Source organism: Schistocerca nitens, chromosome 3 (assembly GCF_023898315.1).
Source record: "Schistocerca nitens isolate TAMUIC-IGC-003100 chromosome 3, iqSchNite1.1, whole genome shotgun sequence".
NCBI lineage: Eukaryota > Metazoa > Arthropoda > Insecta > Orthoptera > Acrididae > Schistocerca > Schistocerca nitens.
The window spans coordinates 587,452,522-587,477,345 of record NC_064616.1 but is presented as its reverse complement, the minus strand read 5'-3'; the positions used below and the strand labels follow the sequence as shown (position 1 = coordinate 587,477,345).

General features: G+C 40.8%; 1 protein-coding gene across 2 annotated transcripts in view; it reads left to right on the top strand.

Moving 5' to 3' along the window:
* Nucleotides 1–24,824, top strand: part of LOC126249668 (IDLSRF-like peptide) — a 221,832-nt gene that overhangs the window by 52,692 nt on the left and 144,316 nt on the right. The window lies entirely within an intron of this gene.

Sequence of the window (24,824 nt, the reverse complement as noted above, 5' to 3'; positions counted from 1 at the left end):
CTAAACACCGTCTGTACCTTTGTAAAAATTTCGGCAGAATTTATCTCTGGCTTAAGCCAGCTCTCTGTACCTATAACGTAGAGTCGATGATCATCACGAAACCTCTCCTTGATGGCCGTACGTTTTCTGAGTGTTGTGGTATCCCGGAGCCGGCATCAGACAGTATCCAGAGACCCAGGAAACGTAGCAGTATATTTCAACTGCACAGCGTTTGAAAAATAATTTTTCAGTGACGTGCTGACAAGGTCATGAGCCTGGCCGGGTGTTGTTACACTCCAAACTCGAGTTACTACACGCCTAGTGGATACTCCAAAGTCTCGAAAACGTTTTATCCAGTGTTGTGCTGTGCGCTAAAGAACGCCATACCGTTCCTGGCCTCAGACGCCGTCAAATTACCTGTCTTCATAAGAGCAATGACGCGGTCACGAAACACTCTTGATGATGAGGTATGGCCTCGATTGAAGGGATATCGTGTGGGTAAATAACCTTACTCTTGTGCTGTGATTCGCTGCTGTAGAACAAATGGTGTGCTGTGGAGACTTAACTCGCCGCAGCAGACAGTCAATCTGTTAGCGTGTAAAATAAATAAAACGGTGTGAATAATTCTCACTTACTACATTAAATAGAAGTAGTAAATTTAACTTATAGACTCCATGGAGGTCATTCTCCACCAGAAGTGAATCTCACTGATTTAAAGCCAAAATCCCGTGGAAAATATGCTGCAAATCAATTAAATTCGTATAGACAACAAATTGTTGAACCAGAAGAACGTCTCACTTATGGCGGAAAAAAATCACATGGATTCGAACTTGAGACACCTTGCATATAAAACCTGCACGTTGTTTATTCAACTACAAAAATCATTTACAAGCTTTTATCTATTCAGTTAATATGCACTATATATACAGAAAGAGAGAGAATACCAGCACAGATTTGGAATACAGGCAAGATCACTTCCCTGTAATTTTTTAAGTAATACTTCGTCGTCTTCATGTTCCCATGTTAAACAGAAAAATATGGTATGTTGCATTTCATTCCCGTCAGTGTTGTACCAGACTAAGTCTGGCTATTATCTCCACTGGCCAATTTTTGTGCTCTTAAATATACAGTGCGTGGATCGGAAGTCGAACTTTAACAGAAACCTCTTAGAAGGACGAGTGAAGATCGTGAGCAAGACAGAAGATACTTGCAAAGAATCTAATTACATTCGGTCCGCCATGATTAAAAAGCTATCCGTTTATCGCATCGTCAGGTCCTTCTGCAAGGGCAAATATTTACTGACGGTTGACTGAAATACATCTGAAATAATACGCACGTTGGTTAAAGGTAGACAGAGAATATGAACAGCAAAATTCCTATCAATTAGCAGTTGAACAGGTATCAGTAAGGCACTGGTACTATAAGTATCGACTGGTATGGGTAAAAGACACTTCTCGATTTTACAGTATGAACTGTGCAATAAATGTGGCTACAGATCGTATGGCACGTGGACTTTTAACAAAGGCAAAGCCAACCGCATCGTTGTTCGCCATTTGTTAAATGCCTCAGTGTACACCCACACAACAGTCAGGTGCTTTTCGGATCGACATATAATGTCCTGGTTTCGTTACGTTGAACGCCATTGACAGATATCTTCCGTCTCCTCAGCTTATAGCTCTTTCGTGGAATGGTACACTGAATAGCGATGTACTAGATCCACCTCGCCTTTAATGAAAAATCTTGCGTTTGCTTAGATCCAGACAACGATCATATGAATGACGCGAGCTACAGTAGTGTGTGCATTCATGGTGATATTGAATGTCGCCCTGAGGACTGAGCCGCTATAACACCCACCTCGAGATCACCTAGACAGCAGTGGTCCCAGAAACAATAAAATAAGCCAAGAGAACTCAAAAAGTGGCGACTCATTGAGACAGAACTTAGCCAAAAGTGTAAAATTCATGCAAGGTATGAAAATAAGTAAAACAAGAGTTTATTTTCAGAGTGATGATGTCTTTGAAATGTTTGCGTGAAAGCGGAGCTCCTTCCAAATACAAAGATTATACAGTGATGCGCAACTCTGCGTATGTACTAGCGCGGCCAATACAACTGTCTTCTTGTGTGGCAGGTATCCTGCTCGGCTAGCAGCTTCACACATTTACAACCTACATAAGTCTTTCTTTACTGTTTTGATAATATTACCGTGCGGATGGCTGTTACAAGAGCAGGCGAAGTTGGGACGGAACTGATGCAAAATCGAACAACGACATGAATTTTAGGTCATGGGCATCCGCAGCTGAACCGTAAGAATGACGAACTTTTAGTAATACATAATTGCCACAATCTGAGAATAACACATAGACAAACATGTAAATAATTGGTCGTCTCAGCCTTGTACCTGTTCGCAGACGACCTAAGTAAAATGGCGAGTCAAGAAAGTTGATTCCTCATCATCCTAGCTTATTTCATTCATTTGATTGCGGACTGCTTCCGGGCATTCTATCGATCTAGGCATCTCCACTTAGCTCTTCTTTTAACGCTGCCTGCAAATCAATTACTACAGATAACATGACAGTTTCATTACTGACTACCGGCCGGTGTGGCTGAGCGGTTCTAGGCGTTACAGTTTGGAACCGCGCGACCGCTACGGTCGCAGGTTCGAATCCTGCCTCGGGCATGGATGTGTGTGATGTCCTTAGATTAGTCAGGTTTAAGTAGTTCTAAGTTCTAGGGGACTGATGACCTCAGCAGTTAAGTCCCATAGTGCTCAGAGCCATTTGAACCATTACTGACTAAGCAATGTGATTTGTCATAGAATGAAAGATACACAGATAATAGCCTAATATCGCACTGTAGCAATTTTGGACCGTTCTTTCGAATCGGTATATAAAAATTCCGTTACAGACATTGCAGCTTTTTGTTTGTAACAGAAACAACCACACAAATGTTTTCAACTGACACTGGCTGTTGCTTGACAAGTACGGCTCATCTAGTGTGTCAAGCGACATCCAGTGCCAACGGAAAACATCTGTATGTTTCCGTTACAAACAAAAAAATTATAATTTTTTGTAGAGGAATTTTTATATATGCCGATTCGATAGAAAGGTCAAAAATTAATGTAGTGCGATATTAGACTTAACGAAATATTTAAACAGAAAAGGCAAATAACTAAGAATAACGACTACTCAGCAGCAACCTAATAGCGTTACTGCAAGACGGAAGCAGAAAGTGTGATAAGTGACGACACGAGACGGGGCAAGTCGGACAAGGAAGACGTTTCGAAAAAGTTTGTAACGACCCCTCCATGTTCATTGCTATTTATACACAACAGAATTCCATGTACTTCCATTAAAAATAATGTATTATTTGCGTCAAATTAATTGATGTGGGACCACACTACGATTTCAGATCCGCTCAGTTCTGTTTTATACATTTCCAGTTGTGTTAATGTTTCTGACACCCGTTCGCTATTCAATTTGAATTGTTTGGTACTTTCGTAATGTCATTAAAGCACGCTATGCAGAACTCCATTATTAAAGTCGCGTTTTTTGTTCCTAGCGTGTTAAACTAAATTAAATTGCTTGCTTCTGACAAGTGAGGGAAGGTTGTGCGAGCAGACAGTACTATACGCCATACACTGCCAGCGCATTATTTCATTAACTTGACGTGTCACTCACATCCATTCCACAAGCGTTAGTTAAAGTCCACCATCCACTGCATGAATGTGGCTACGATGTATCTAAGTCTTACGCTGGGGTTTAAAAATTCGAATACGTCACGAGCTTCTCTAAATGCTTACATTCAAACTTAATTGGCCAATCTCATAATCTCTGATCAAGTTGTACTAAAGTAACATCCATATCCGATCGTTTAACTTGTTAACTTTAAATATCTTTGTGAATGAGGGTGTACTTAAGTATCGAGAAATTAGATAGGCAGTGAGCGCTTGCGAAAGGGGAAGAATCACTGTCACAGTCTACAATAGATCTACATTTTTCACTTCTCATTTTACACGATCTTCGAAAAGTTGTTGAGTAATGTTTAAACTTAATGCATATCATTCTATAAGTCATTTTAAGATAGAGTGTAATACTTCTAGAAAACTGTTATCAGAGAATATTTCGGAAAATACTATCATGGTTGCTACGAATTACAAGTGAATCTTAGGATCGTAGGAGAAGCGTATGTGGTTTATTTAATGGTCTGTTATATTTATCAATACGAGTTCACTTCCCCAGCACTGAACACCCATGAGTGCGTACTAATATGGTACAACACCTACTTATGTTGTTGTTTATCCATTATATCGTTTTACACCGGCTGTGTCCACGCAAATCGAAGAGGCGGAGTGGTTAAAAAACTGGACTCCACGTCTGTGTGTATGTGAGGAGGGGGAGGGGGGGGGGAGGCGAGCCTCAGATTAGTATATGAACAAGTAAACGTAGATTATACGTGGTTTACTTTCATCATTTCAGATGAATGGTACAGTGGGTCCTTTATATCCATTCCACGTCACCAATAGCATCTTTAGTGACATCGTCAGCACTACACATTAATGTGTAACATTAGTTATTACTTTCCAGTGAATAATAGGAAGACTGAGTTGAACAGGGTAGACCTTCCCCACTTTTGTCAAATTTGAGCTTGTGCGCCGCCTTCACTACATCGTCGTCGACGGCTCTTTAAACCAAAGTGTTCCTTCTTCCTTTCCAGTTTGAATATTTGGATGGTTACTGATTAATTCCATTTGTGTACAGATGCTGGCACTGGAGTTTGTTAGAAATTTAAGCTTTCTGTCGGATTTCAGTCTGTATCTTCGTATATATTCCACATGCCACCTAATGGCGGAGTGTCATTTGTGTACCACTGTTAGTTCTTTCCTTTCCTTTTGTATTCACGAATGGTCCGCGGGAAGAACGACAGTTGGTAAGCCTCTGTGCTGATATATCTCTAATGTTTCCTTCATAGTTAACGAAGCAGCACGCGGTACCCAACGTCGATCGTCAAGTTTTCCCATACCTTGTGGTGCAAACACCACATGATTTTTCCTGTAGCTTAACATAGAATGAGCTCACTTACTGGAATGAAGGCATAGAAATGAAGGAGGAAATTAAGCAGCGGCGTGTGGCCCCCAAGAGCACCATTCTTGCTTCATTAATATCTGTGGTACGTCAGATGACAACATAGTCTCGTTTGACGGTAAGGAATTTCGTCGCCTCTATCGCCGTGGGCTACGGAGAAAAAAGTAGCGGAATCTCTACAGGCAGTACAAAGAACAGTAAGTTAAAGTATTAGAGGAGAAATTAATTTTGTCTTTCTCGAATTCTGAAGATGAATTACTCTGTGTGACATATGAACGCAGTTAAACTCCTGAGCAAATACGTATATTTTTTCCCTGTGAGCGTGACAGTGGATATTGATTATTTGACGTCGAAGAAATTCATTACGAAATAGGCATTGTATTTTAAAAGAAAACAAAACTTCAGTGTTTCGTTACTAAAATTATTGTCTCAAATCTCCGGACTAAGAATACTAGTTTCCGTTGACGGACTCATCTTCAATAGCACTACTTATATTTATTTGTGGGTCGGAAAAGTCATCATGGAAAAACGTGCGCTCTGGAGTTCCCCAAGGCTCCGTCCTTGGTCCATTACTCTTCTCACTGTACATTAATGATATTTCTTCAGTGATTCACTCCTGCAACTACCATCTATATGCCGACGACATCCAACTGTACATAAGTGCAAGCCCCAAGAACCTTGCTGACGCAGTAGCGAGTATGAACGCAGATCTTTGCTCTGTTTCTCGATGGGCACAGAACCTAGGTCTGAAACTAAACCCCAAGAAATCCCAGGTCATACTTATATCTCATCCAAAGTTAATCAGTCGGTACTTTCACGAAACAGTCCCTCAAATACACCTCAATGGTACCCAACTACCATACCAAAAAACAGTAAAAGACCTTGGAATAATCTTGGATGAACACCTAAACTGGGAAGAACAAACAGTTACAGCTTGCCGGAAATCGCTCTCCTCCCTACATGCAATTCAGAAATTTAGAAAAATATTTCCAACCCATGTTAAACAAAAATTAGTCCAAACACTAGTCTTGCCTAATCTTTACTACTGTGATGTAGTTCAACACGGCACAAATAGTGAAAATTCGAGACGCCTCGAGCTAGTGATGAACGCTTGCGTTAGATACGTATGCAATATACGGTTGTATGATCATATCAGTCCTTCATACTCCCAGCTAGGTTGGATACGCCCACATAAGGCACGCGATCTCCACACGATGTGCTTACTTCATCGATTTCTTAGCCACTGGTGCCCCCAATACTTATCTTCTCACATTAAACACCTATCATCATTCCACAACCGCAATACCAGATCGGATACGTCTAGCATCTTGGCTGTACCTATACATAACACAAAATCTTTCTCCATGTCATTCTCCATCTCAGCCATACGACTATGGAACGCGCTCCCCTGTGATCTGCGTCTTATCCGGAACCACTCAACATTCAAGAGTGAACTCAAGACTTACATATTAGGGACGGTATAGCCACCATTGTTGGGCCCCTCTCATCTCTTTCTTTCTCCTCTCCATCATAGCTTCGAATTTTACCATTCTATTTCTCTTCCTCTAACCTATCTACCTCTTCTATATCTCTTTCACCCCATTCTATCGTCTTATGTCTCTGCTTGATGAGAATAACTCACAAGCTGCAAGAATATAACGAGAAAATTCCCAACTAGCAATAGGACTGACATTCATAAAAGAAAAATATGTTTACTTTCATATACATAGTCATTATTATTATTATTATTACTATTATTATTATTCTTGATTGTTATAATTAATTTTTGATTGTTATAATTATCATTGTACTACGTTTATAATCTCTATTTTTTTCTTAACATTAATATTGTATAACATGTAATATGTCCTTAATGTTCTGTAGAAACTGAAATTTGTCGAATCTGAGTATGCCTGGTTAGGTGTAAGAGAGGGCCTGAAGGCCCTAATCTTGCCAGGTAAAATAAATGCATAAATAAATAAAATAAATAAATATGGACATATGATGAAACTGCGTAGGAGCTATATATCTTCGTATGAAAGTGTGAAGTCAAGTATTCCCATTAGAAGAAACTCAGCAACTCGGAAGGCAGAATGTCAGTAGACAGAAGATATCAAGAAGCGAGGTCCAGGGCTACTCTCGATTCGAAGTTCGTAAATAGGAGGACACAGCCCCCACAATGCTCCTTAACATGGGCAATGGCTCTTAGTCAAGGGACCATTCATTGCTTTTCGACTGGGTATCGATAAGACGACTTCATGCTGGACGCACTTTACAGTTCATCACTAGGACCGTATTTGGTGTAGCTGGACAGGATGGAGAAAATTAACCTGATAATATGGTCAGAATACGGGAGGAGATGTAGAATCGAGCAAAGTTTGTCGGACAACCATAGGTCTGAAACGCACCGTAGTGGATTTGCGGTTGTACATCGACAGTCAATCAGCAACCAGCGCTGGGAAGTGCGTGAGTTTAAATTAATTCTACCCATATAATATCTGTTACACCAAAGAGCGCAGCTGCTAAGACAATCATCGGCAAATAATAATTTCAGCTGAACAGTCACAGGTAGGCGAACTTTAAATTTCTATCCGTGGCTAGTTACGTTAGCAACAATTTTTTGTGATGTTTACTCGGTAAAGCTTGACGGTTAGGTCATCCGCGCAAAATGTCCGTAACTACGCTGTACTGCAGTAACACCACTACATTGTAATAGTCGACGTGTGATATTACAAGATGTAACGTTATTAACAGTGAACCATAAGGGCCAATTGCTTTAATTATAGCTGAAGTACAGAATGAATACATTTTAACTGCACCAATTACAGTAGCCGGCCGCTGTGGCTGAGCAGTTCTAGGCGCTTCAGTCTGGAACCGCGCGTCAGCTACGGTCGCAGGTTCGAATCCTGCCTCGGGCATAGATGTGTGTGATGTCGTTAGGTTTAAGTAGTTCTAAGTCTAGGGGACTGATGACCTCAGATGTTAAGTCCCATAGTGCTTAGAGCCAAATACAGTAGATCAGGTAGTGTGTCTGAGATAATGGTGAAGATGAAAACAGAAATGAAATGTTAAACATTATTTGTTCTCAAACCACACTTTTTACAGCAAACGCTCGATATTCCTGCCTCCAGCATTGCTGCAAGGTTTACATGGCCAGAGAAATGACTGATGCACTTGAAAGCTTACCTTTCTAACTTAACTATCTTTGCTTTGCTCGCTCAAGTCACCTTCCTTGCTTGTTACATTAGTGTTCAGGATGTAATAACAACTAAATACGGCCCGCTGAATAAATTATCTGGTTTCGCGCAACGGAATAACGTCTTATTAGCAGACAGAAGATGGAAAGTGACGTAACGGAGCACGTACAACATTCGGCTGCGGTTGGATTACCGAAAGGAGATTACTGCGCAGTCCCTGCTACTGTTTCGTATTACAGAAATTGGGGTCCGGGGAAAATCTCGGGAATTCTGAGGATACTGTTACACAAACGGTGATTTGAACTTGTAAATTTCAAATATAACCTCTTATTTCTTTATTTCAGAACAAGAGTACGTGATTCAGCGCGCCTTTACATTAGAAACCAGAACGTTCACTATAAACGTCAAGTGGCCCCTAACACATAACGAGTGAGACATTAATTTGAAGCGAAATGCAGTCATCGCCAAGGGAGTGAGGTAATCGTTTGTGATAAAGATAAGGGGTCGTATTCCCTCATATGTATCGAAGATACACACTGAAGGCATGTCATTCTATTACATACTGTTCGTTACGGTAATACAGTGGTGACAGAGTGGTAATTGAGCACTGCTTGGGGAATACCGGGAGTTCCACGAAACTCTTAGAAAATTCCGAAAAATCACTATTAGACCGGAAATCTCCCACCGTATGGGTATTCCTTCTGTCAGATATCCCGAGCTTCAAGCACTGTATCGTGATCATAAGTAGCAGCGTGAGAATCACCACAACACGCCTGTGACTGTTGCCAACACAGAAACTCGTTAGAACGAAAGAAAATCAGCCTAAGCGTTTTCACGGGTAATATTGATTAATTTGACGAAAGTTGCAGTGATGAATCTCAGTCAATAATAAATTACAATAGAATTACCCACACATAGCTGGTTACTGTGATGACCAAAGATCACCTCAAAACATCTTTCTAGGTACGCCAAAGTACTATCAAAAATGGAATAAATAACATCAGACGTTTCGTTATGACAATTAGATTTGAGTGAAAATGAATTAAAAACGACAAATCACTAAATAAACACATTCCGGTATTTTTTTCTCAAGATCAGACAGGAATGCTCCAAGAAGAACGTCTGTGCACTTAAGAGTCCAGCCAAGAATGTTTGAAAACCGCCCCCGCTTGAGAAAGAGCTCCCTTCCTTAAAAAAAGATAGAGGGATATGATCTGTTGAGTTGGAAGTATGCAGTCAAATCTCTCACTCTAGGTTTAGCTTGTTTCATCCTTACGAGGGGCTGCTGCTTCCATTTTGTGCCGACAACGACGCCAATTATAGAACAGTTCTTCTGTTTCAAAAGTTGGGGGAGAGTGAGGGGATAGATTCGTTGAGCTCAAAATGCCCAACCATCTCTCTCGCTCCGTGTCTGGCTCTTTCACCCTTGTCAGGGTCCGTTCCCTTTTCTCTCTTCTTCTACCTATTTTTTTGGAAACAGCCACGCAATCATGCAACGACAAATACAGGGTGAAGGAAAAATGGTATGCATCGCTTGGTAGATGAGGAGGCGTTATAAGTTCATGACACATACATGATCAACTTCGCCAGTCAGCTAACGTATCGTTGGTACACATCCCACAGCATGTACACAGCCATTTGTAGAAAATTTTGTATATTGCTGGCGTCCGTTTGCATCATCTCATGGGTGATATCTACCCACACAAGAAACGGAATAGGATTTTACTACAAGGCAAGTATCCATACAAGAAGAACAGCATTATGTTAAAGACGTCTAGGGAGCAGCATGTATTTGAGTTTATACCGTGGCCCAAGATTCACTGGATTGTAATCCTGTTGAAAAGACCTGAGCTGTGAGCGAACGCCAGCTGGTGATGTGCTAAGCCACAGAGAATGTTTGACCTGCGAGTGGAGGTGTATCTCCGATCACGCAGGAAACACAGGTACAAAGCTATCTACGACGAACTGCTGATATTTTGGGTAATACAACACGAAGAACACACGTGGTTTTAATGTTATGGCTGACCAGAGCATTTTTCTTAAAATTTGGTCAGTTGTTTGTACAATGTAGAATTTATCCCACAAACTCAGATCGCGGGTCGACATTTGGACTAATGATGGTGGAAAACTGTAGTATAGAACATTGTTAGCATCGGGTAACAGTACTATTTAACCCTAAAGAGTAGAAAGTATGGCTTGTTGTTGTACACTGCAACTGTTAAGAAGAGACTATTTATTTGTTGCTGCTACATATTCTACCCGAAGTTCAAGTTGTTCTCAATTTTTAATTATTGTAACTGAGATTTTAAGCGAATGTCGAAAAACCAGTGTCTGTGGCAAAGGACGAGATGAGAATGGAGGAGAAGTTTTTCAACTTTTATCATTGAATTTCTATAATGTACTCAGTTGCGTGAGCCCGCATCTCGTGGTCGTGCGGTAGCGTTCTCGCTTCCCACGCCCGGGTTCCCGGGTTCGATTCCCGGCGGGGTCAGGGATTTTCTCTGCCTCGTGATGGCTGGGTGTTGTGTGCTGTCCTTAGGGTAGTTAGGTTTAAGTAATTCTAAGTTCTAGGGGACTTATGACCACAGCAGTTGAGTCCCATAGTGCTCAGAGCCATTTGAACCATTTTTTTTCTGTTGCGTGATGTGCTAGTGCCACGTAGCACAGCTCGCTGAAACTTGGACCGTACGTAGATAAAACTTCTTCAGTATAGTACAGAGAAGTGAAAGAAATAAGCAATGAGATGAACAGAAACGACACTTTTATTCAAAGGCAGTAATTACACTGAAGTCACCCCGACCATCCAGTAGTTGTCACTCATACTGGCGAAGGAATGGAACACCCTACCATAAGAACTTCTTTCCAACCTTCTGACCAGCTTAGGAACACATTGCAGAGGATGCACTGCCGTCCGTGCTGATCACACACCCTATTAAGAACTGTGTCCCACTTTTTGTAATACCACGGAGACCATCATAAATAGCGATGACTTCAGTGTGATTATTTTCTTTGAATTGGCCTGGAAGTGTCGTTTCTAGTTGGATAATTCCCTATTTATTTCATTCACCTTCTGGACAATACTGTAGCAGTTATTTCTATGCCTCGTCTAAGTTTCATAGAGCTATGTTACTTGGTAGTGACACATCATGCGGAAGTTACATTCGCCCTTAAGATTTGCACAACACTGTAGATGGAGATAGAGAAGCGTGGACAGTCGAAATTCATGCTTCATTACATTATACTGCGTCTTAAATTTACGACAAATTTGGGACATAAAAAAGAGAAGATTCAATACTCTTTTACTGCCGTTTTCTATTGTGTAGATCTGAAAACAAAACAGGAGCCATGTTTTGTTTATTTTCACTCCTGTTGTCGTAACGGATTCTTCATGAACAGCGAAAACAAAGTCAGTAAAACACTAATTTGCAAAAGCGAGTAGAAAAATTGTTTTGTAAACTATAAAAGAAATTTCTTGTACAAATGATGGAATGTTTGGTCTCATTTACCAGTGTTCTTAAACTGCTTAACTATATATTAGATTACTAACATTACTTACAATTTAATGAAGTGTTATTAATTACCGACAACCGCAACACAAAACACAAACCTAACAGGTATGATACCCTGCATACTTTTCTAGGGATAAGAATGAGATTCTCGTACTGTATTCAGCCGTGAAGAACGATAAGAAACTGCCTACAAAGAAGTGGCAAGAAATTAGATTCGCTATAGATTCAAAGGAAAAAGGAAGTTCCTTTTACTGATTGTATGGTACTAAACATACGAGGATAAGACATCTCTATTAGCAACATAACAGTAAACAATGAGATAAAGAGCGTGTAGATATATTGTATTATTTGAGAATGATTAACACACTAATTTCACAGCAGTAGCCAAAAGGAAGCTATTTGTTATATCCGGAAAACTATCAGATTTATGAAATACAGGTTTGATTGTTAATATAATTACATTCATTTATAGTCTTTCTTAGCTTAAACAGAATGTAGTATATTGACAGTAGTTAGTGCAGTCTGCAGAAATGATTTCCAGAATTACATTTCTTCTGAAATGTGGAGTAAGATCGGCTGAATCGGTCAAAATTTTGAAGTTAACAAGTTTGTGGTAAGGTCTTATGGGACAAAACTGCTAAGATCATCGGTCCCTAAGCTTACACACTATTTAATGTAACTTACGCAATTGACAACACACACACCCACGCCCGAGAGAGGACTCGAACCTCCGACGGGGGGAGCCGCGCGGTCCGTGACAAGACGCCTCAGACGCAAGGTCAAAATTTGTTAAAATCTTAATATAAGATATACTTTTACGATAATATTTAAACGTTGGGTCATTTTGCCTAAATATTCCAGTAAATAACACTACATAGATATTGTTCATAGTTCCGCAAAATGAATCGAAAGGACTTCAAATAAGGCGATCGGGTCATAATTCCGGCGAATATGAACAGTAGGAAAATTGTATATCTCATTAAAATAACAATACATTGTTCACTGCAGCAACACATTTGTCATGGCAACATTCCATGAAGTTGTCTTGACACTGAAGTCAGAATTTCGCCGATACTGGATCGCCGTAGTGTGCTCTCCTCTTAGCCTGACGTTTCTTCCAACTGTCTGGCTGAGAATACATTTTTCTTTTCTTTCCCAATCTTTTTCGGGTTTCATTTATATTTTACGTGGATGTAAGAAGTAGTGATTTCTGTTTCCTGACTGACGCTTTTGGTATAGACTTCTTTGGAGATGACAATACGTTGTTAAATGAAACGACGACTCGCTAGTGTCATTGTCGGCATGAAGTGCGGTAAAAGGAGCTGACAAAGGCTGAAGTTAATTTTACTCTTGTGTGTTGTCTTGGCTCGACGATGTACTAGACGGCAAGGACTCCTGTACAGCCACTGCGTGTGCATTCAATGGAAAAACGAATTCCTTTCTCTGTAATCGCCGGTGTTGCCCCTTTCACCCATATGGTCTTGAAACTGTTTCCAAATGTCAATTTGTTGACCTTCCTTCTCCGTTGATCTTCCTTGCTCTTTACTATTAACTTTGCCGGAGAGTCTTTTATACTATGCATTCTTCTTTATACACAGCCAAGGGGCACCCAAAATAATACCGCTGCGTGACTTTGACTTCTGTCCTCACGGTAAGCTTTAATTGCGCTTTGCTTGACATCATTGGCCCACAAAGAAGATGAGTTCCATGTACACTTTCACTTCTGCAATACAAAATGAAAGCAAAATAACAGTTTCAGTTCACTGACGTAAGGACATTGACGCTTTTGACGCCTAATAATGATTCTATTAGCGGGAAATGCCAAATAGCTTCTTTCTTAAATTGGTAGTATTGCACAAGGATACTAACTCGCCGGTGGCACCATACTCTCATCCCAGTATGGAAACGTTCTGTGCTAGGAATACTTAATAAATTAAAAGACGAATTATCAGAGATATATTAATTTAAATCCAGCACTATTTCACAAAGTAAAATATTTTCAGAGCTTAAGACAAACAGCAAAATCTCCCCCAAGCTTTAATACAGCAATGAAGCGGTGAGGAAGTGTTTTCTACATTTCAACTTACACACCGGATTCCTACAAGAACCGCTATATGGCAATATTTTCTTTACCAGATCGTACGTGACAGTCAGGAGAAAATTTCTAAAATTAACCACATCCACTCAGTTTGGTGGATCTTATCCTACACTTTGACACGGTGAACATATTTGAGGTTACCTCTAGTATTTGCTGTATTATTCATTAGTGATTTAATAAATGGAAAGTGAGTAGACACTGGTATGTTTCTTACATTAATTAATATGCAATAAATAAAAGAAGACGCGCTGTATGAATCAGTTAATGCGGATGATAATCACGTTATAAAATGAACTACCTTATAGACAATATAGAGAGCACCAAGTATGGAGCGCTTTCCCGATAGCAGTGAGAACTTTTGCATGCTGATGTCGTCCACAAACTCTTGCGATGCCTCTGCTGCGAAAGAGGCGCACAATTTCGCGACTCCGTGACGTCACTTTTTCTTCGGCAACTCGTGCAAGGCCCACTTCCCTCTGACAGCGGCCTCGTGAATATATTTCGCGGCTTTTCAGCCCTTTGGGGGCTGTGGGAGCAAGGGCACTTATAACTGAGTACACACAGCATATCATCCACCGCTGGCGCCCCTATTCATTCATATTCACCTACGTTACTGAAACTCTTGAACACTTCACTGTGAATTCCGACAGTCGTTATTCTTCGAAGATATATGTTAAGCGAGCGCCTTACAGCGATGCAGAAAACTACTAAAATAAATTATAGTTGCAACCAATGTATTCTCGCGACGACATTGATCATTTAAGTCATTTCGTAGTTCGCGCAACATCTGTAACGTGGTATTGGTGCTAGCAACTCTGTGTTCTCTGGTTTTCTAAGCATCCCCTTTAAGGCATGGTACGTACAAATATAATGCTTGGTCAAAACGTTTACACTGGACTCGCATTCGGGAGGATCGCGGTTCAAACACGCGTCCGCCCATCCTGATTTAGGTTTTCCGTGATTTCCCTAAACCGTTTTAGGCAAATTCCGGGATGGTCCCTTTCAAAGGGCGCGGCCGACTTCCTTCCCCTACTTTTCCTAATCGGATGAGATCGATGACCTCGTTATTTGGTCCCCTCCCTCAGTATGAACCAATCAACCATCAAAACGTTGAGGGCGTTGCTGCAGCTTATATCTAACGTAGCGCGACTCCGATGCGGATATATAAGCAGCGAAATATAGGCATGGGATTAAGCGGCGTTCGTGTCTTTCCCACGTGCGAGGGCTAAATTAGAAAACGTGAACTATGTTGACGTTATTAGCAAATGAGTTTAAACGGGACCAACGTTTTATTTATTTTTTCTGGTTACCGATGGACGAACACCGGTAGACATCCATCGGAGTGTGTAGAATGTGTATGTGGGAGCACGCCTGTCGAAAACCACCGTTGAGAAATGGTGCTCCAAGGGGTGCTACTGCTTCATGATAATGCATGGACCCATATCGTAAATATCGTAACGCAGAAATTACACCAACTCAAGCGGGAGACACTCACGCACCCACCTGATCTCTCCCAACACGATTTTCACGCCATCGGTCACTTAACCTCCTTAGTCCCCGTGTAACATATATGCTACATCCAAATTTAATTTTTTTGTAGCTCAGGGAATAAACATGACTCGCTGTGCCTAATTGTAACATATAATTTAAACCATCTGCTTTCATCGCATCACTTTTTTTGTCCCTTTATGTTCCCTATAGCTTTTAACAACTGCGTAAACGAGTTGTTTATCGTAATGTCAGAATGTCTTCGAAAAATAAATGTAATTTCTGCTTGGTTTTAGTAATTTTGGACTAGCATGCCTTAGACCATGCTTCAATATGCTAATTTACTCTACAATACCGAATAAGTGATGGTTTATCTCACCACAACGATATAGCACTATATCGTTTTTGATATAGCACTTGCACTACGTTGGGAAAGAGCTTACATTTTCACATTCCAGTGATGTTGTTTTCGTAATTTTTAGGTTTCTTACGTTCAGTTTCCCGAGTATTGAATATATTTCAATTGTTTTCTAACATAAATTACTTTGAAAACGTTCTAAAGTTTTTGCGAATCGAACCAATTTTTATATTCAGTCTTTCAGTCTTATTTTGTCCAAGAACAATGCATTAATCACCAATGTAAACATTTCGTTCACAAAGTTGAAGCTCAGGATTGAGGAAATTAGAAAAGGCGTGCAAGGGTCGACGAGTCCTGTCGGACGCGCATGTGCAGCAGGTGTTTACCGTCTTTTTCACGCAGCAGACTCGTTGTTTTACCAAACGGGTATCTTTAATCCAGTGCGCCGGTGACGGGATTGCCTCAGTGCTCACAGTGATTTTGTCTTGTTGGCATACCGATTCTGGACTGTACGGCCTTCGAACGGAAACTGTTTGATCGCCCTTTATAATTTCTTCAGCATTTAATGCTACAAAATAAAGGGCAAAATTTTGATGCATTTGCGCGTACGAGGCAGCAAAGGCAACAGCAGCTAGGAGAAGAAACATACCCTCAACATAAATAGCAATGTTATTTAAACACTGTATTTATACATCCTAGCCGGCCAGAGTGGCCAAGCGGTTCTAGGCGCTACAGTCCGGAACCGCGCGACCGCTACGGTCGCAGGTTCGAATCCTGCCTCGGGCATGGATGTGTGTGATGTCCTTAGGTTAGTTAGGTTTAAGTAGTTCTAAGTTCTAGGGGATTTATGACCTCAGCAGTTGAGTCCCATAGTGCTCAGAGCCATATACATCCTACCGCTAACACTACAATTGCGGAAGTTTTCGTATTAACAGAAGCACGCACAAAGAACGAAAACAGGAAGTGCTTTCGAGACTTCGTGGGGTAGGAACTGAAACTGACACCATGGTTCACAAAATGAAGATATATTTTCAAACGTGAAAAATATAAAGTATTGTGTGTATTTCAGTATTTTGGTCACATCTAGAGTTCGTAAGATGATTATCTCGCTGTGAATTTGCAAATCCCTTTGACTATAAGACGTTTCACGACAATCAACATACGAAACAAGTTCATCTTGTACAATAAAGATAAAATGGAATAAAACATTTAAAGAAAGCGTGATCTATCAGTAACACGCTCTGGCAAGAAAAAGACGAAAGAACACAAATCATGTCAGTACGAACCCGGTTTTAGTCTCAGGCGCAAATCAGTAAACAGGTTTATATGTATTCCACTAATCAATAACGCTGAATAGCAGTTGCTCTATGGTTTAAGTGTATCTAAATGGATTTTTAAACATATTCCAAAAATAATAATAGGATACTAATTCAGTTTTACATAGAATATGCAAAAGAACTTGTCCTTCTTCTAGCAGCAGTGTACCGTAAATATCTGGAGGAGCAAAGAGTTCATAATGATTGGTAACACGCTCAGGTCATTCCGGTTTTCAAGAACGGTCATCGAAGAGACGCACAGAACCATAAATCCGTATCACAGACATCGATTTGTTGTAGAATTTTAAAGTTTATGGAAGCCGTGATCTTCCCTGTAGAAATCAACGTGGATTCCGAAAACAACGATGGTGTGAATCATTCGTCCACGAGGCCCAAAAAACAGTAGTTATAGGTTCACGGACAGATGCCGTAATCCTTGACTTACGGAAGACTTTAGATACAATATACGCACTGCCGCTTAATGAACAAAACACGAGCGAACGGAATATCAGACCAGATGTATGACTGGACTGAAGAGTTTGACGCAAACAGAACACAGCATGTGATTGTGAACGGAGAGAGGTTTTCAGACGTCAAAGTAATTTCGGAAGTGCCCCAGTGGAGTTTTATAGGACCATTACTTTTCGCAACATATATAAATAACCCAGTAAATAACGTAGGAAATTTTATGAAGCTTTTTGCGGATGATACCGTTGTATACAAAGAAAGAGCAAAACTATAAAAGAGTAGCGATATGCAAGAACACCTTTAGAGGATCGACACTTGTTGCAGGGAGTGGAAATTAACCTTCAACGTAAAAAAGTGTAGCGTATGGCGTATACATAGACAGAAAGAACCTCTTTTGTACGATTACACAATAGCAGAATAATCACTAAAAACAGTAACTTCCATAAAACATCAAGAAGTGTACGACCGCATAACGTTAACCGCGGGTAAGGCAGACGCCAGAGTGGGATTCGTTGGAAGAATCCTTAGGAAATGTAGTCCATCGAAAAAGGAGATAGCTTATGAAACACTAGTTCGATCGATATCTGAGTATTGCTTGTCAGTCTGGGATCCGAACCAGAGGGGACTCATAGAGGAAACAGAGAATATAGAAAGAAGAGCAGCACGTTTCATTACAGGTTGATTTATCAAACGCGAAAGCGTCGGGTAGATACGCAGCTAACTCCAGTGGCAGACGGTGGAAGAAAGGCGACCTGCGTCACGGTGTGATTTACTGAAAAAGTTGCGAGAGCGTGCGTTCCCGGAAGAGCCAACTGATATATCGCTTCTCCTACGCATATCTCTAGAAAAGATAGTGGAGCTAAAACTTGACAGATTCGAGTCCACACACAGGCTTATCACCATTCGTTCTTCCAGCAAACCACTCGCGATTGGAAAGCGATATGGGGGAAGCGACTCTGCTACATAAAGTTCCCTCCGCCACACACCATAAGCTGGCTTAAGGAGCAAAGATGTAGGTGTAAAATGCTTCAAGTTCCGTATCACATTATGTTTCTTAATGAATAAACGAAATGTGAATATTTAGGAAATGAACGTAAAATATAGCAAACGAAAGTTGAACTATTTACGTGAATTATATCACGGTTTGCCACGCTTACATGGCGCAACAAGAGTGAAAGTTATCTTGGCTCTCCCGTATGACCACATCCCACGCCACCTCTGCCTTATTTCTAGAAAATGTTGTCATGTTTGACACCGCTTCGGACTAATCGTGTTACACTTGTCAGTACAAAGGAAACAGCTGCTTTGTTTTTGTGCCCGCCCGTTCATTGATTTCTCCGTTGGATGTGTGTTGGCTTCGCGTGGGTCTATAAATCATGTAGATGCACCTTGATACAGATGTGGTAATAAAACCACAGCAAAATAGGATAAAGAAAGCGAGATATTACACCTTTCGAGAAAAGTGCTGATGTTCAGTACTTCTGAATGAGTGTAACATATCAGAAGAAATTGTAGGACGCTCAAAATGTGATCTGTGCATATTTTGAGGGGTTCAGGAGTTAGATAAATGGAAAACATATTTCAGTATCAGACGATCTATCCCTATAATCACATATGTCGGTAAAAGCATTTTTTCACATCTGCTGTGTGATCCTTTGAAAATGTTTTGCTTCTACACATCAGACTTAGATTGAGGCAACAATGTTTTACGGCTTAAAACAGACACAGTAAATGCTATCAATGTCTTGATCTTATGTGGCAATAGCTCACATCTAAGAAATTAAAATTAATCTTTTACAGGGATATAAATCTAAATTGAGAATGGATAACGTATTAGAGAGAACTATAAGTCAGTGTGAATTGCGAGCATGAAGTACAATTGAAGTTTTAGTACAGAACCTTTTGATGAACAAGAGTGTAGCAAATAACATCATTTGACTCAAGAAGATGTTCGAATTTTACAAACAACTTGATGTGATAGGGGCGTCAAAACTCACTTTCTTCATTCTCCTGTAAATTACTTTCTTGACAATTTTGGTGCGTTTGCTTGATGTGCACTTGCAATAGGATTTTAATTGATGAAAAGTAGATATCTGGAATGTGGAGTGTACGTATAATGGTTGACTACTGTTGCATGTGGAAAATTATGTACAAAGGTGGACACCGAAGACAATCCAAGAAGATGCACTTTCAGTAGGAGCCCAGTGGTAAATGTTAGTTTTATATTCATTTACTTCTTAATCGTTCATTCTCTAGAACATTTTCACTTGTTACAAACATTTCGATATAGCAACGTCCGTAAAACTTACGTTTCTTAAAATTTTCACATTTTCGTGGTTTCTGGAAGAACCTGTCATGAGAGGGAAGTTTCGAATGTACTGGAAAAAATCCACTGTGGTACACTTCCCCATTTAAAATCCAGAACATCTAGCATGTTAGTGTGTGCTACAAAGTGGCAAAAGAAACCTTGTCTGCTTTGTAACAAATAAAGGTCTATATAAAAACAGTGGCTCTCATTTATTTAGTTTTCTATGTCGTTACATCTTATTATCTTTAAACGAACAGTATCTCCGATGAAAGGGTTTTCGTCTACACATAGCTTTTTTTCCATAAAATGTAAGATATTTTCCGTGCTCTACCCACTGGGATTTGCTTGTGGGGAGCAGCTCAGGTGTGTCCGGTCCTCCTACGTGATGAAAGGGAGCCTCCTCAGAAGCGATACCTCTGTTCCGCCCCTCTTATTGCCGCCGGAGCGGAAAACAAGCCTTCCACATGAGGAAATACGGCCAAGACTCAGATGGCTGTCTGTAGCAAACGAGAAGCAGTGACTACACAAGATCTTGGGTATTACTTGCAGTCTTATTATCCTTCATATCTGAAACAAACTACTTCAGATTGTGGTCACTGGGTGTTCTATTTGCACATTTTTTACTAAGAGCTTGAATATCCTGGGAGCTTTACCACACTTACAAATTTTAACACGAAGACCAATAACCATGAAAAATAGGGATAGTACACTGAAAATCAACAAACCAGAGGACGATAAAGTTACAAAAGCTATAAAGTAATAAACTTACCTGAGATGTTTCTTCTGCGTTTATCTACATATATCAAGTAAAGTAATTATGACTGGGTTCCATATTTCGTAGAATTAGAGGTTGTTTAATAATAACGGAATGATTTCTGCGAAACAACGAAAGTCGAAAAGAATAACATTTGGAAACAGAGATTATTTATTATATATTGGCTGTGAAGTTGTAGTTACGACAAGGACACTCTTATTTATGCACTAGCTTTCAGACAGATCGAGATAGCTGTGAATGGTGACTTACAGCTCAATATTCGAAACAAATTATAGTAAGGAATGATACGTTCATACGAAATACAAATATTAGTAAAAACTTCAATATTTTCTGACATTCTTAAATCAATGCAAAAAATTGTTTGTTAACAAGCCACCGTTTATCCTATGGTAGTGGTAAATTCTGGTGCCTGTCTCATCGTTTAAGTAATATTAAGAAGTGACATTAAACAGGAAGACTAGATGAAATTTGTAGTGGAAATGACGGATGGAAGACTTAGATTTGTCGGGAGTATTCTGGGAATTTACTACACATCTGAAATAGAAGCCACTTCTAAAACGCCAGAGCAGAAAAATTTAGAGTACTACTTTAGTGTTAGAAGTCATCATGAAGTCAGCAAGACACCAAACATCGGAGTGCGTTGCTAGGGTTGTATCAGGCCCATACAGATAACCCGAAAGTGTGCTAGAGTTGCTTATGGAACTTACGTGAGGATCTTTGGCATTAAACCCATGTTGTCCTGCAGATACCCTGGTTTCTAAATTTACAGAACCAGTATTCGAGGTATACTATGTAAAGTTACCGCTTCCTTCATCACAGATCTTGCAGTGAAACCATCAAAATAAAATAAGAGTGATTAAGACTCATATTGTGGCATATGGAATATTGTTTCTCCTTAGATCTATATGAGAATCGAATATTATAGAAAGTCACTAATATTTGTGCTAAGTTCCCCCCCACCCCACCCCCACCCCCAGCACGCAGGACAACACAGTGGTTCGTCTCTTGCACATATAATGTATGTATATACACACAATGAAGTCACAAAAGTCATAGGATACCTCCTAATATCGTGTCGGACCTCTTTTCGCCTGGCGTAGTGCAGCAACTCGACATGGCACAGACTCAACAAGTCGGTGGAAGGCCCCAGCAGAAATATTGCGCCCTATTGCCCCTATAGCCGTCCATAGATGCGGAAGTACTGCCTGTGCAGGATTTTGTGCAGGAGCCGGCATCTCATTACGTCCCATAACTGTACAATGGGATTCATTTCGGGTGATCTCAATGGCCAAATCATTCAATCAAATTGTTCAGAATGTTCTTCAAGCAAATCGTTAACAGTATGACCCAATGATATGGTACACGTTCATCCACAAAAATTCCATCGTTGTTTGGGAACTTGAAGCCCATGAATGGCTGCAGATAGTCTCCAAGTAGTTCAGTTGGACCGGAGGACGCAGTCCAGTCCATGCCTACACAACCCACACCATGATGGAACCATCACCAGTTTGCACAGTGCCTCGTTGACAACTTGGGTCCATGGCTTCGTGGGGTCCGTGTCACACTCGAACCCTACCATCAGCTCTTACCAATTGAAATCGGGACTCATCTGACCAGGCTACGGTTTTCCAGTAGTTAGCGTCCAGCCAATACGGTCACGAGCCCAGGAGAAGCGCTGCAGGCGATGTCGTGCTGTTAGCAAAGGCACTCGCATCGGTCGGCTGCGTCATAGCCCATTAACACCAAATTCTGTAGCACTGTTCCAATCGATACATTTGTCGTACGTCCTACATTGATTTTTGTGGTGACTTAACGACTGTGTCGTTTGTCTGTTAGCACTGACAACTCTGCGCAAACGCCACCGCTCTCGGTCGTTAAGCGAAGGCCGTCCGCTACTGCTTCGTCTGTGGTGAGAGGTAATGACTGAAAATTGGTAATCTCAGCAGGCAATTCACACTGTGTATCTCGGAATACTGAATTCCCAATCGACTTCCGAAACGGAAATTCACACTTGTCTAACTCCAACTACTATCCTGCGATGAAGGTCAGTTAATTCCCGCCATCTGTATACGTGCGTATCGCTGTCCCATGACTTTTGTCACCTCAGCGTACATACCCTACCTGACAAAACAAGTGAAGCATCCGCAAGAAATAGTCGGTCTTTAATGTAACTTCGTACACATATACATAAGCGGCAAGCATGTGACTGATTGGAGTTCTAATTCTCTGTAATAGGTAGAACGGCTACCAAAGTTCATAAGTGTTGCTGGCGTTTAGTGTTATTACAAGGCCTGATACAGTATATAAAATGCATGAACAGCGTCAGAAGGTGAGGCACACAAAGATGCTGCGCACTCATTCGAAACAGCGTTATCAGAAGCTGACAGAGGTAGAAAGGGATGTGACAGTGGCTTAATGTTGGGCTGCATGGGAACATGAGAGTAGGCATACTCATCGTCAAGGTTCCGGTTGACTACGTCTGACCACCACATGGGTGGATCGCCGTACTGTGCACCAAGCACATCGTAGCCCCTTCTCATTTGGGTCTGTATTCCATGTAGCATTCTGTTTCACGTCATTGATCGGAGACTAGCATCAGCCGGACTAGGGAATTAACATTCCATGATAAGGCTGCTGTTAACACTACGTTTGGAGCAGTGCCGTGACTGGAAAGCTTCGGCTGGTCATGAATTGCGTCGCGTTGTGTTCAGCTATGAATCGTAGTTCTACGAATACAATACCCCAGATGATCATCGTTGGCGAGTGTGGCGATGACCTCGGGAGCTATTCTTCCGACGTTTTCGAAAGGAAAAGCGGTGTTACTCCTGGTGTCACGGTGAGGGGAATCATTAGGTTGACTTCAGGTCACGGCTGGTTGTTACTGACTGAACTCTGACGGGAAATCGCTACGGACACGGACAACCTGCGCCCTCATGTTTTATCTCTGATGTAACAGTGCCATTTTTCAACAGAACAATATCCATCCGTACATCGCGCATGTCTATATGAACTTTCTGCTTGACGTTGAGGTCTCCTGTGGCCAGCAAGATCCAAAAATCTGTCGCCGAGAGAGCACGTGTCGGACCACCTTGGAAGCAACTACATCCCAGTGTCAGTATCCAGGATATTAAGAAGCATTTGCAATAGTTATATGTGAGCTTGCTTCAGGAAAGGATACAACGGCTCTGCGACGTCCTCCCAAACCGAAACAGGGCGTTCATTCAGGCTAGAGGGATACAACGTCATAGTGATAAACGCGTTCATAGTGCCGAGTTCTTTGTTAATTTGACTCCATATTGTAAACAATGAAATAATACCACATACTTTCCCCACCCGACAAGTTTCATTCCGTTTACTCCTCCCTTTCCGGGTGCTTTTTTTCTACAAAGTATGTTGATAGATAATTTATGTGGAAATTTTATATTGCTTCACTATATTTTTAGGCGGTATCAGTTTAGCTGCTTATTCAGTTTCATATCGTCCTCTCTTTTTTTTAATTTTACTACCTTGGGTAGAGGGCTGATGGAGGGCTGAAACCTGTAAAGTTCTCGATTATCTCTTTTATCGTCTCGTATAGTCAATACTACGGTTCATAAAATAATAAATTCTACAGCTAAGATGTTCATGCACTGTCTCTATGGATCTGTGCTGGCTTACAGAGCCATAAAGTGTCAGTTTTTATGACTTTGTGCCCAAGTCGGTTTCTTCCTTTGGCGTTTTCCTAACGACACATGCTGTTCCTGCTTACATTTCTACTTCCTTTTCTCGTCGTTATCTGTGTTTGAGCGCTACTGACACGTATCTCCTCCTCGCTGCGTGGCTACTATGCTGCCACATGTCGACTTCAGCTTTATCACATACAAATCCTAGAAAACTGCTGATCCCTGTAACAGTTACATAATAAACACGTCACGCAGTAATCAAATCTTACGGTTAACTCTAACTTTTTTTTATTCCGTGAGGACCTCAAACTCCGGTAGTGGTAAAAGGAAGTTCTGTGACAGGAGAGGGATAGGAGTTGTGCCAGTTGTTAGGCGACTCATGAAAAGCCACCGATTTTCTTATTCTTTCGGCGTTTGTGTAGCGAAGACTTTTCAGACAAAAATAAACAATCTTCAAGCTCTAACAGCGCTTCCAGTTATCGCTTCACATGGTGAGGTATATATGCTTCCAGATTTTATGAAATAATGGTAGTTAAAGAAAGGAAATTTTAGTAAATCGAACAAGGAGTTAGAATTAAGCAACTG